Genomic DNA, 13,375 nt, shown 5'->3' on the forward strand with positions numbered 1-13,375 from the left:
TTATATGGCTCGTCCACACAAATGTCTGATCACTGGTGACCCTTAGGATGTTGATAGTAGGGGATTCAATAATGGTAATGTCATTGAATATCAAGGGATTCACTGCTGTTGAAGATGGTCATTGTCTGGCATTTGTGTGGCAGAAATGTCACTTGCCACTCAGACCTTACGATGCAGGGAAGTTTACTGATGAAGCAGCTGAAGATGGTTGAGCCGAGGGCATTACCCTCAGGAATCCCTGCAGTGATGTCCTGGGGCAGAGATATTTGGCATCCCACAACCACAGCAGTTTCAATTTTGTCTTATCCCTAGCGTTCGAGTGCTTTTAGGTCTGAATTGTGTCTGGAGCTAAATGGAGTCAGACTGATCCTTCATTCCACTTGGTTCCTGTTCAGATCAACACATGGCATTTGACTATAGCATTACTGTGAAGCTCTTGTTGGTACTGTGTGCCAGAGGTTAGATCCTGCACACCAAAACCTGACCCTCATGCAAAACATGGATGCACAATTCTCCAGCTCTCATCACTTAGGGCAATAAATCCATCCTATTTTTGGTGCTACTGCAGAACAGGCAGTTATTCTCTCAGTAATGTTAAATACTCAGCCAGTATAATGGGGTTGAAGGAAATGTGGCCTACTTGACTGTAACCTCTTGTTCAAAGTGCACTTAACTGCTTCCAGTCCATCAACATTTCATTTCCCAAAGTGTGTCTTTGTGGAGCAGGCGACTGAAATGGCTCATTTCCATTTAGCGACCATTTACAGTTCAATCGGTGATGCATTTTGCTGCGTGCATTATAAGTGATTGCAAGCCCCTTAATACCGATGGAACCACTTTCACTTTTGACAGCCAACAGAGAGAGAGGGGGGAATTTTCATCACCTGGACAGCGTCCTGGTTAAAGAAATGCTTCTGAGTCTGCGGGGATAAATGTTTTCTTCCACTTACTGCTAAACTTACACCTGGGAAGATGATTGAAGTTTGATCTTTTTTGCTGAACACATTGAGACGGTATGGTTTCTTTGTATACTGTATTTTACACTGGACACCTCTCTACCTCATTAAAACTTAAAATGCCGCGTCGGTGACATTTCACTTTGCAACAAAGTCAGAGGTTGGTGACAGTTCTAAATATAGAAAATAGTATGTCCTGGCTTCAGTTTAAACTGCGCTGAATTAAATGAAAGACCAGTTCAAGCAGCATATACGTATCCCACACAGAAGCACCACCCTTTATTAGTGTGACATTTAGGCTGTCATTAATTACTGCAGCTTAGTCATTTCTGGTTGCCAATTAGAGCAATACACAGCTGAGACAAAGGCTGGGTATTGATTTCAGGAACAGAACTCTCAAAACAACAAGCTGTGAGGTGGACTGCTGGCAAATCCCAGCATTGTTAGAAAATAATTAGATAGTACAGTACAATTTTTTTAAAAAAGCTGTTGTATATAAAATACCGCAAAGCTGTTACTGCACTGGCTGCGCATTATCACTTAAAAAAATGCATTAGGAAAAATAAGTGTAGTTGTAAGTCTCGGGAAAGGAAGTTTTGGGACAAATTTGTGTTAATTTAACTTCAAAGTTGACAAATGCTCAATCGTGGAATATCAATTGACATTCATTTGGTCTTTATTTTTGCAATAAGAGTGGAAATTAATTCATCCGGTACTATGATTGTGGGATTTGCAGTGCAGAAGGAGGCCATTCGGCCCACCGAGTCTGTACCAGCCCTTGGAAAGAGCACCCTACTTAAGCCCCTGGGAAAGAGCGCCCTACTTAAGCCCCTGCCTCCACCTTATCCCTGTAACCCACAAACCCCACCTAATCTTTTCGACACTAAGGGCAATTTTATCATGGCCAATCCACCTAACCCGTGGGAGGAAACTGTAGCTCCCGGAGGAAACCCACGCAGAGACAGGGAGAAAGTGCAAACTCCACACAGACGGTCACCCGAGGCCGACATTGAACCTGGGAACCTAGTGCTAACCACTGTGCCACATTCTCATTGTGATCGGAAATATTTATTGTGTTGCTCCTCTTTATATCTGGGCCCATCCCCTCTCTCCACTTGAGAAACTTGGGAGAATTTGTATCCAATTGGTATACTTTGTTGCTGAGACCTTTCCGTCTGTAAAAGGCCATTGCCTGTGATGGGAAGGGCAAAACCGTGACAGGGTCACTGTTTAAAAATAAGGGGTCACCCATTTAAGACCAAGATGAGAATTTTTTTTTTCTGAGGATGGTGAGACTTAGGAATGCTCTTCCCCAAATGGCAATGGAGGCAGGGTGTTTGAACATGTTTAAGGCAGAGCTAAGTGGATTCTTGACAAGCGTGGGGTTGAAAGGTTATCAGGGGTAGGTGGGAATGTGGAGTTGAGGTTACAATCAGATCAACCATGATCTTATTGAATGGAGGAGCAAGCTCGAGGCACCGAGTGGCCTACACCTGTTCCTAATTTGTATAATCTTATGAGAGTTCTGTAGAATTGGCAATAATATGTTCCCTTCCAGTGTTCCCTTCCAGCCGGGGAACACTTCAGCAGTCAAGCGCATTCAGCCTCTGATCTTCGGGTAAGTGTTCTGCAAGGTGGCCTTCAGGACGCGCGACAACGCCGAATCTCCGAGCAGAAACTGATAGCCAAGTTCCGCGTGCATGACTACAGCCTCAACCAGGACTTTGGATTCATGTCGCACTACATTCACCCCCCACCATCTGGCCTGAGTTGCGAAATCCTACCAACTGTCCTGGCTTGAGACAATTCACACCTCTTTAACCTGTGATTATCCCTCTCTCCAGTGGTATTGTCTGGACCTGTAAAGAATTAAAGACTCTCATTCGAAGGATCATCTTGCACCATTGACTTTGTCTATATATGAGTTTGTGGGACCCATCTCTTCACTCACCTGATGAAGGAGCTGCAGTCCGAAAGCTAGTGATTCCAAACAAACCCGTTGGACTTTGACCTGGTGTTGTAAGACGTCTTACTGTGCCCACCCCAGTCCAACGCCGGCATCTCCACATCAATAATATTTATCGCTGTAGGTGGATTTTCAGAGTCCATCCCCATAATGAGGTGCATGACCTACACGATTGTCAATTGCAAAATGTTCTGTCCACACCCACGGCATGTTTGGTGCCTTGCAGTGATGCAAAATGGTCAGTTTACCCACCTGTCTATTTTTGGCTGGGAAATTTTCCATTTGTCCATTTGTGGGGGAAGAGGGGTGGGTGGTAGGCTCTCAGTCAACCGCCAACATTCCTATAGGCTTCTTCCATGGGGTCCGTTTAATTTTAGATATTGAATCTTTTGGCCACTCGCATAGCTGTGACCCCAATCACTAACTCGTGACACGTGACCAATTCAAAACACACTCCCCACTGAGCCACTGCTGATTTTGGAGGCCCAGGCCTCTGGCTTTAACCCCTGCCTATCATTAGCCATGGCGTGTGCACAGAAGGTCTACCCCTTAGAAGGCACTGAGGAAACTACTAGAAGGTGTGCTCACTCTGTGTCCCTGGGTTCTCTCGTGGTTCCCAAGGGATTAAGTTACATTCCTGAGTTCCAGATTCCCAGGACTGGAGTATGCCTCTGCTTGTTTATATCTTTGAGTGATATGGAAAACTCTACACGCAGCGATGTGCGTGGATATAAGCATTTCAATCTGGATTCTTTAACTTGTACAGATGGTGGCACAAGCCACTTGTTTGATCACTTGAGTGTTTTGGGGCACTTTGCCAGTTGGAAATTTTGGCTTTGAAAGAAAAGTTAATGATTTGATGACTCCATTTTCAGAAGCTTCCTCTTTGCTCATTGAATTGAGCTGCTTTTGCATTTTTCATGTTTCGTTAATTGTGTGTTTGGCAAGTTAATGGGTTCACTTCAATTGATTATTGCCTTTTTTATCCTCCCCAATCAAAATGTGACAGTGTGAGATCTGGGAGTTGAGCCTTCTGAGGCCATCCATTCAGATTGACGCCTGTGAAAGGCACGATGAAAGTGAGTGACATGAAATCCCTTATTCGCTCGGTGTTTTATCATCTTACACAGGCAGTGAACTGTCCTGCCAACATTTGACCAGCATTTCAAAATATCTCTCCTACCCCTTGCTCGGGATGGATTGTAATTCAGATCAATCTGTTAGCAGTGGAAACTGAGTTGTAAGAACAGCAAATCTCCTGAAGAGAGCCAACCTCATACTGTGCTGGATGGTCGACATTGTGAACACCACCCAACACCTTCGCTGGAACGCCACAGGATTGCAGTTATTAAGGAACATGCCCAGTGCAATCTTTTCAGGGTAACTAAGAATAGGAAATATATGTATCCCTGCCCAAAACACATGAGCAAATAAAATGAATAGTTGATTAAATCTGACATCCCAGAAGGAAAATATGGTTCCAACCTGGTAGCCAAGTGTACTTTGGGCACTGGTCGTTCTGGTTAACAGATGGTTAACCATTGGTGATTGGAAGCCGGTTGATCCGTTAATAGATGGTTAACCATGGGTGGTTGTAAAATATTATTTAAAAAAAAACCATGGGTGGTTGTAAAACGGTTGATAGAGTTAACAGATGGTTAACCGTGGGTGGTTGGAAGCTGGTTGATTCCGGTGGGTGTTGATCTCAGCTGGTTGAACTCTGGTTGATCCCTCTTCAAAGGTATTACCCAACCCTTGATAACATTTTGTGCCATCATTGAATTGAGACAAGAATTTCTAATCTCCCAGAAGGTCCACCTGCAATGACGTCTTAAGTGTCTAGATGTGTGGAATTGTGGACTAAACTGTTGATCAAGAACATCAAGGAGACAGGAGTTTTTCAAGGTTAATGACAAAAGCAGAAATTAAACAGTGCAAAAGTTAACTGAACCATACAAGATGATACAGCTGCACATTCCAAAAACTCAGACACAACTAAGTCCCTGTTGAACGCGGCTTCTTATTTAGATCCTGGATCTTGTCAGAGATGTAATTGATCATTTTCTGCCCCTCCGGGTGCCGGCTTTCGAACTGCAATGACAAAAACTCATGAGTACCACTCTCTCACCCGAGTCTGTTGTAAGAGGGCTATACAGATAGTCAAGTTACCTGAAGCTACCAGCGCATTTTGCCGCTTTATGTTTCGGGACTCGAGCAGTTCCATTTTCTGCCACACCGCTGCCCTTTCTTTTCTTAGCCGCAACTTTTCATTCTTTCGTTGCAGATGTGCTGTGAGGGTGGAGGGTTCAGGCACCTCCTGTGAGCCGGAAGATCTTGCTTCCTTAACCCGCTGAAGCAGGAAAGCTGGTGTCCACCCTTGGCACAGCTTTGCAGCCTTGGCTTCCACCATAGCCTCCATTGTGGTCACGTGCTGACCTTCATGGGTCTCCTGTACTGAAGCGGCCCTTATGTTCCAGAAGAGAGAAAGAACGTGTGAGCCACGACCATCAGATGCAGTGGACACAATCTGTAAAAATTGGAATCAAGAGATCACGTAGCCTGGATTTCTTTGCATCCTCCAGTGCCCTCTTTGCTCTCTGGAGCTAAGCACGAGAGACATCATCCTCGCTGTTGCTGTTTTCCTCTGCGACCGCGTCAATGATTTTTGGGACCAATATTCTGGCACTGAATGTCTTGGTCTCTTTGTGTGTTTCTGCAAATAGGAGAGCAACATAAATCACTTAAGATACACTCTGAACTGTGTTTACCGAAATAATGCCCGATTACATATGCCCAACATTTATATCGATTGAGGGCTAATCCCTTTACATTTCTTTGCCACTTGTTTTGCTTTGGTGTTACTTTGGTTCACCACTCTAGTCCCGGAGTTTAAGGGTTGTGGGTTCTGTCGTGTTGGGTGTTCTGGTGTACAAACGATCCAACACGGCTGGAGATGGTGTAACTCAATTTTATTTACTACTTAACTATAACAGCACACTGCTAACTTGGGTACGTGCATTACCAGCTAATCTGTGGACCCTGTCCTATCACTATCTGGGTGAGGCACTCAGCACATGGTGAATGTCTGAGTGGCAGGCTCTGAGCTCCGCTGCTGCTGGACTGAGCGGGAACTGTAGTGTCCCCTCTTTTTATAGTGCGTGTGCTCTCACTGGTGATTGGCTGCAATGTTGTGTGTGTGTTGGTTGGTCCTACTGCATGTCCATCAGTGTGTGTTTGATTGCACCATGATATGCTGATCTAAATATCATGACAGGTTCAAGCCTAACTCCAGAGACTTGATGCAGGATTGATGCAATCCCACCCAGGCTTTGCCCTCTTCCAGACCCTTCCATCAGGCAGAAGCTACAGAAGTCTGAAGACCCGCACATCCAGACATAGGAACAGCTTCTTCCCCACAACTACAAGACTCCTCAACGACTCCCCCTCGGACTGATCTGTTCCCTGTAAGAACACTATTCACGATGCCCTATGCTGCTCTTGCTCATGTATTTGCTTTGTTTGGCCCCTTGTTCCGCACTGTAACCAATCACCATTTGTCAATGTTCTTTGTTGATTATTCTTTTTGTCTACTATGTACGTACTGTGTACGTTCCCTCGGCCGCAAAAAAATACTTTTCATTGTACTTTGGTACATGTGACAATAAATCAAATCAAATCAAGGAGCTTCAATGTAGAGCAGTGCTGCTACGTACAGCAGCATGTGAGCCCATTCTGAGGCTTTTCTTGTAGTTTACAAAACGCATTTAATCAAGAAATTCAATGACATAGTGACAGCGAGTGGCATGACAGGAAATCTTAGCCTATTTGTACGTTCGTCATGGTACATAGAATGAGGTTTAGATGATTGTCACATCTCGACTGAGAATAGTTTTCCATGGCATTTAACTTTCAATTTAAAAAAAACCTCTTATTTTTACTTATTTCTTTGCAAAAGACAACCAGGAGAATTGACTCAAGGGCTTGTGCTGTGTTACATTTAAAATAAATGACTTGCAGCTGGCTCATGAATGTTGCGATTGGTTGCTAGGGTGATTGTGTAAATGTCTAGTGTGCAGCTGTAAACACAGGCATTAAAGTTAAATTGAGCTAAAAAGGGCTAACCTTTCACCATCTCTTCTGCTGCCTCTCGCATTCTTTTAATTTTAGAGTAATATGTTCATGATAAAATTGGAACAACAGTAATTTGAAGTTTGAAATGGAAATTGTTTCAGCGCAAGGTACCCCGATTATAGAGGAAGTCAAACAGCAATATGCAAAGGAGAGTTGAAATCCATAGTCATTTATCACGTCGTGAACCTGCTAACTGATTACAGATAGTATAAGAATGAGGGGTTCTGAGGTATAAAACCCATTTAAGTTAAAGTGCATAAAGTTCCAAATGTTTAATCTATAACAAAGGGATCCTCAGTTGTGTTTGACTGAATGAGGCACAAACAACTAATATTTGTGAGTTAGGCAGAAAATGTAAATGTACTTCACAGAAAGCAGTGAAGAACCCTGAAATTACTGTATACGTCAAAGGTCCACGAGCCCTTGAAAGCGGACAGCATAACTGAAGCCTATTTCCTTCTGTTTCAGAAGTAATGAACTGTGCCGCAGAGGGAACAGACCATTGAAGCAATGGTAAAACCGTGCCAACAAAGGCACGAGTTGTCCAATTTTTCTCCTCCGCTCTCATTGTCCCTTATTTGGATATAGTCCAAATTCACCACATCCGTTGGCGCAAATCATCTTGTGTCACCCCACCTTGCTTCATGGGCTGTAAAGTGAGACACAGCTCTTTCTCTTAGTTACTTGGGCCCAGATATTTACATTTTATTGCAAACAAATGCACCACCCTTTAGACATAGATTATCAATGTATAAATGATGTCACATCCTTTTATTAGAACATATAAAGTTTTCCTTCAGGTACAGATCAATTTAAAAAATGCATGGTTTGTGTAAACCATGGTGATGACAATAAGGTGTCATCCGAAATTCAAACTATTGAATTCAATGCTGTTAACTATTCCTTCAAAGCAGAGAGCACTTTGAATTCAGGCTCTTGAGGGAGCTTTGAAGTTGTGAACTATGTATAAGCGTAGTTCCTTACCAGTATTTGCCTCCCTGTTACGCCCGAAAGGCTGTGTGGCGTGCTGGGTAGATCCCTTTTCTGGGATCTACCCAGCTCGCCATGCCTTGCGAGATCTAACGCGGTCTCGCAAGACATCGCTATGCGAATCCCGCCCATTGTGGGCATGAATCACGTTTTAGCAAATCTGCATATTAGTGTGAGACTGGCTGTCTCTCACGACCTACCAAGGAGTAGGATGTAATCCCATTGCCTTGGAGATCTTGGGCGCGTGCCGTTCAGTGCTGGCCCTGACAAACGGGGACCAGACGGAATGGCAATCGTGGGGGTCTCCCAGGGGATTGGAGGCCCCCAGGTGCATGCCCTCTGGGCAGGGTAGTACCCTGGCACTGCTGGTGCCGTCCAGGCACCCTGGACACTGCCAGCCTGCAATTTTTCCCACCATGGGGATTGGGCTCGGGGTTGCCCAGGGGGGAATGCAGTGGGGCCTGAGAACCCTCTTTATAGGTGAGTTGGGGCTTTGTGGGGAGGGAGGGAGGGTTGGAGGTCACGGCGGGTGGTCAAGAGATCGGGCCCCACCATTTAAAAATGGTATCCCAATCTCATCCCGCACTGAGGAGTTCCAGCGAGCGAAAGCTCATCAGTGCAGGAAATGGGACTAAGTGTGGCCTTGGCTGTGCGATCCACGCCGAGACCCTCAATTTACCTGAATGCTCGTTCAATAGCGAGCCCCGGGAAACACCCGGCTAATCGGGCGCTGCGGATCTCTCTTCCCATTCGGGCACCTCGCTATCGGGTAGCTGTTTCCCAATTACCTTGATTGTTAAGAGCCAACAGGAATTCAAACTGACCTATTTTAAAAGTGATCAACTTAAAAAAATCATAAACATTAGTACACGCCATACAAAAGTCTTAAATGATCAAATTATTACAATCGATCATTTCCAATGGGATTGATAGTTGAACAGATTTTCATGGAAGTATTTGACAGCACCATTTGGCAAATGTGGGGTAGAATTAGTCACAAATGCGTGAGGAATGTTTGCGTAACGGGCATTACCTTGCTATGCGATGAAACTTGAGTGTTTGTTTAATTACTTCTTCAGGGGAATCAACTGCTGCCAAATCTGCAGATGTAAACATTGGGGCCACTCCTGTTGATCGTTAATCACAATGTTTCCCCAAGAGTACAAAATCCATTGCAACAAAATAGACCTGTGTTTATATTTTCCCAGTGACATTCGTGAAAATTAGTCGCACCTTTAATCAAATTGAGCAGCGCTATGAATCTTAATTTACCGCTGGCTGCTGGAATATCATCCAGGATTGGTAAATACACTGAAATTAAAATCAAAGCTCTTTGTCGGTTTTGTTGTTCTTGCTCTGATTCCCAGCAACTGAATGAGACATTTCACAAGTAAAAGAACTCATTAGCTGATTGTTTCCGCAATATTGTATGAAGGAGCAACTGACAGCCGAGTACCTCCCAAACAAGGCTTTTTTGGATGTTGTTCAGTTTCACTTAATTTTGTTGTGCATCGAGTGACTTATTTCTGTATAAAGTTTAAAGTAGTGAGGCCGTTTGGAATAATACCAGAGAAAAGTTACAGCACAGAAGGAGGCCATTCGGACCATCACGTCCATGCCAGCCCAAGGTCGCCCAGGTGCCCTTTTTTAATCCCACCTTCCTGCACCATGTCCATAGCCCTGCAGCTTAGAGCACTTAAGATGCAGATCCAGGTACTTTTTGAAAAGAGTTGAGGGTCCCTGCCTCCACTACCAACTCGGGCAGTGAATTCCAGACACCACTACCCTCTGCGTAAAAAAAAGTTCTTCCTCATGTCCCCTCGACACCTTCGGCCCCATACCTTGACCTATGACCCCTGGGTCTAGAATTCTCCATCAATGAAAACCGTTTTATCATGTCCACTCTTCCCTTCATAATTTTGTACGCCTCAATTAGGTTACCCCTCAGCCTCCTTTGTTCCAAGGAAAATAACCCCGACCTATCCAATCTCTCCTCGTAGCTACACTTTTCTAGTCCTGGCGACATTCTTTTAAACCTTCTGCACTCTATCCGGAGCAATTACATCCTTCCAGTAATGTGGTGACCAGAACTGCACACAATACTCCAGTTGTGGTCTCACCAGTAATACAACTCCACTTGAAACAACTTCCCATTTGCAAGGGCAGCCATCGACCAATTACCCTTTGTTTCCTGTCACTGAGCCAACATTTTATCCAGTTTGCCACATTGCCCTGTATCCCATGTGCTTTTACTTTTTTGACCAATCTGCTATGTGGGACCTTGTCAAGCACCTTGCTAAAATCCATGCACACAACATCCACTCCACTACCTCATCAATCCTTCTTGTCACTTCCTCAAAGAATTCAATCAAATTTGTGAGGCAAGATCTTCCTTTAACAAATCCATGCTAACTATCCCTGACTAGTCCATGCCCTTCTATGTGACTGTTAATCCTATCTCTCAGGATCAATTCTACTAATTTGCCCACCACCAACGTTAGACTAACTGGCCTATAATTGTTTGCCATTTCCTTTGATCCCTTTTAAAATAACGTAACCACATTTGCATTTCTCCAGTCCTCTGTTATCTCCCTTGTATCTAGTGAGGATTGGAAAATCATCTTCAGAGCATCTGCTATCTCCTCCCTGACCTCTTTCAGTAGTCTTGTAAACAATCCATCTGGTCCTGGCGACTTATCAAGGATTCAATCCCTTTGAGTACTTTCTCTCCGTGTCTGATTATCCCATCCAATGTCTCACAGTGTTCCTCCTGTAGTACTATTTCAGCACATTCCATTTCCTTTATAAACACAGAGACAAAATATTCATTTAAAACCCTTCCCACAGCCTCTGCATCTACAGACAGTTCTCTTTTTCATTTATGATAGGTTCCACTTTTTCCTTAGCTAATCTTTTACCATTAATATATTGATAAAGCATCTTTGGGTTTTCTTCAACTTTACTTGCTAATCTTTTTTCATGCCCTCTGTTTGATTTCCTTAATTTCTATTTGACTTTGTCCCTGCACCTCCTCTCATTGGGTTTGTCATTAATTGATTGGAAAGTTTTTCCTGGGCACACTGCATATATTTGTCTCCCTCAGTTCTACTTACATTGTTTGAATTCCTAATGTTATTGGAATATTTACAATCTCCTACTATCACTGCCCTTTTGTTCCTACAGGCAGAACTTTACCTTCACATTTGATCTTCTATCTCCCTTTCACTATTTGGGAGTCTGTAGTATACTTCCGGTTGTGTGACTGCCCCTTTTTTATTTTTAAGCTCAATCCATAATGCCTCGTTTGTTGATCCATTTTGTATAATCATCCCTTCTCACAACTGGAATTAATTCTTGACCATTAGTGCTACTCCCCTCCTTTATTATCCCCCACCCTATCATGTCTGAAGACTCTACAACCAGGGATATTGGGCTGCCAATTTTGCCCCTCCTTTCGCCAGGTTTCTGTTATAGTAATGACATCCTGTTGCCATGTATCTACCTGTGCCCTTAACCCATCAACCTTGTTTGTAATACTCCTTGCATTGAAGTATAAACAGTTTAACGCCACCATTTTCCCTTGCTGGACACTTTTTACACTTTGCTTCTCTTGTAATTCCAAGTCTACCACTATATCTCCTCCATTACTAGCTAATGTTCCACCTCCATTTCCCTGATCTGAATTTGACCTATTTGATCCTACTCCTGGGATTCCTCCCCTGCCACACTAGATTAAATACTCCCCAACAGAGGTAGCAAAAGCCCCCACAAAGACATTGGTCCCAGCTCTGCCTGGGTGCAACCTGTCCAGTTTGTACAGGTCCCACCTTCCCAGAACCAGTCCCAGTGCCTCAAGAATCTGAATCCCTCCCTGCTACACCATCGTTCCAGCCACGCATTCGTCTGATCTAGCCTCTCATTCCTGCTCTCTCTAGTACATGGAACTGGGAATAATCCTGAGATTAGTACATTTGAGGTCCTGCATGTAATTTATTTCTTAACTTCCTGTGCTCAATTTGCACGTCCTCATCCCTCAGTTTACCGATGTCGCTGGTACCAATTTGTGCCCCAACCACTGACTGTTCACCTTCCCTCCGCAGAATTCCCTGCAGTCATTCAGTTACATCCCGGACCCTGGCACCAGGGTGGCAACATACCATCCTCGATTCACATTTGTGGCCACAGAAGCGTCTGTCTGTTCCCCTAACTATTGGACCCCCATCACTATAACCCTGCCACTCGTTTTTTTCCCACCCATCTGAGTGGCATAGACACCCACGGTGCTGTGTACTTGGCTGCTGCTGCTTTCTCCCGAGAGGCCGCACCCCCAACAGTATCCAAAGTGGCATATCTGTTTGAGAGTTTACTGTCTAATTCGGCACTGTAAATTCTACCAAAGGTCAGCGACAAGGAATATCTGAGGAGTTGGTACCTGGGCTATCACTGCAAAGTCAGGCACAATATTGAATCAAATGTAGAACAAGAAATGATTTCAAAGCAGTGACTCTGTCTTGTGATAGGTGGTCAGCCTTGAGCTTCATTTTTACAATTTATAAAATCACTGAAACCCCTCATTGCTCTTGGATCTCTGTCCACTAGCAATTGTCTTTTTCTCATCTTTACCCCTACAGCTTATTGTGTTTGATGGAGTGCCTGCTTTATTGATGTGTACATGTTAAGATTTCCCATCTGAGGCAGCACGGTGGAGCAGTGGGTTAGCACTGCGGCCTCACAGTGCTGAGGTCCCAGGTTCAATCCCGGCCCTGGGTCACTGTCTGTGTGGAGTTTGCACGTTCTCCCCTTGTTTGCGTGGGTTTCACCCCCACAACCCAAAAATGTGCAAGCTAGGTGGATTGGCCATGCTAAATTGCCCCCTAATTGGAAAAAATTAATTGGGTACTGTAAATTTTTTTTAAAAAAGATTTCCCATCTGGTTGACAGTGAATTGTTAGGTATCTAGTTGCTCAAGAAATGCGCGTAAAGTAGAAACTCTCTTGTGCATTGCAAGTGTTAAATGCAAGTCTTTTATATGTCATAGTGCAAATTTAATATTTTCCGACAATGCATATGGACTGTGCCACGTGTAAGGCAAGGAAGGATTAGATTTCACCAGAATAGGCTGGGAGATTGAATTTGTGTTGAAATTTGGAACTTTCCCAGATTATCATAGAATCATAGAATTTACAGTGCAGAAGGGGACATTCGGCCCATCGAGTCTGCACTGGCCCTAGGAAAGAGCACCCTACTTAAGCCCATGCCTCCACCCTATCTGCGTAACCAAGCAACCCCACCCAACCTTTTTGGACACTAAGGATCAATTTATCATGGCCAA

General features: G+C 44.1%; 1 protein-coding gene across 1 annotated transcript in view; it reads left to right on the plus strand.

The window, feature by feature from the left end:
• Nucleotides 1-13,375, plus strand: part of LOC140395589 (zinc transporter ZIP11-like) — a 764,184-nt gene that overhangs the window by 381,811 nt on the left and 368,998 nt on the right. The gene's annotated exons all lie outside the window — the stretch shown is intronic.

Source organism: Scyliorhinus torazame, chromosome 18, assembly GCF_047496885.1.
Source record: "Scyliorhinus torazame isolate Kashiwa2021f chromosome 18, sScyTor2.1, whole genome shotgun sequence".
Lineage (NCBI taxonomy): Eukaryota > Metazoa > Chordata > Chondrichthyes > Carcharhiniformes > Scyliorhinidae > Scyliorhinus > Scyliorhinus torazame.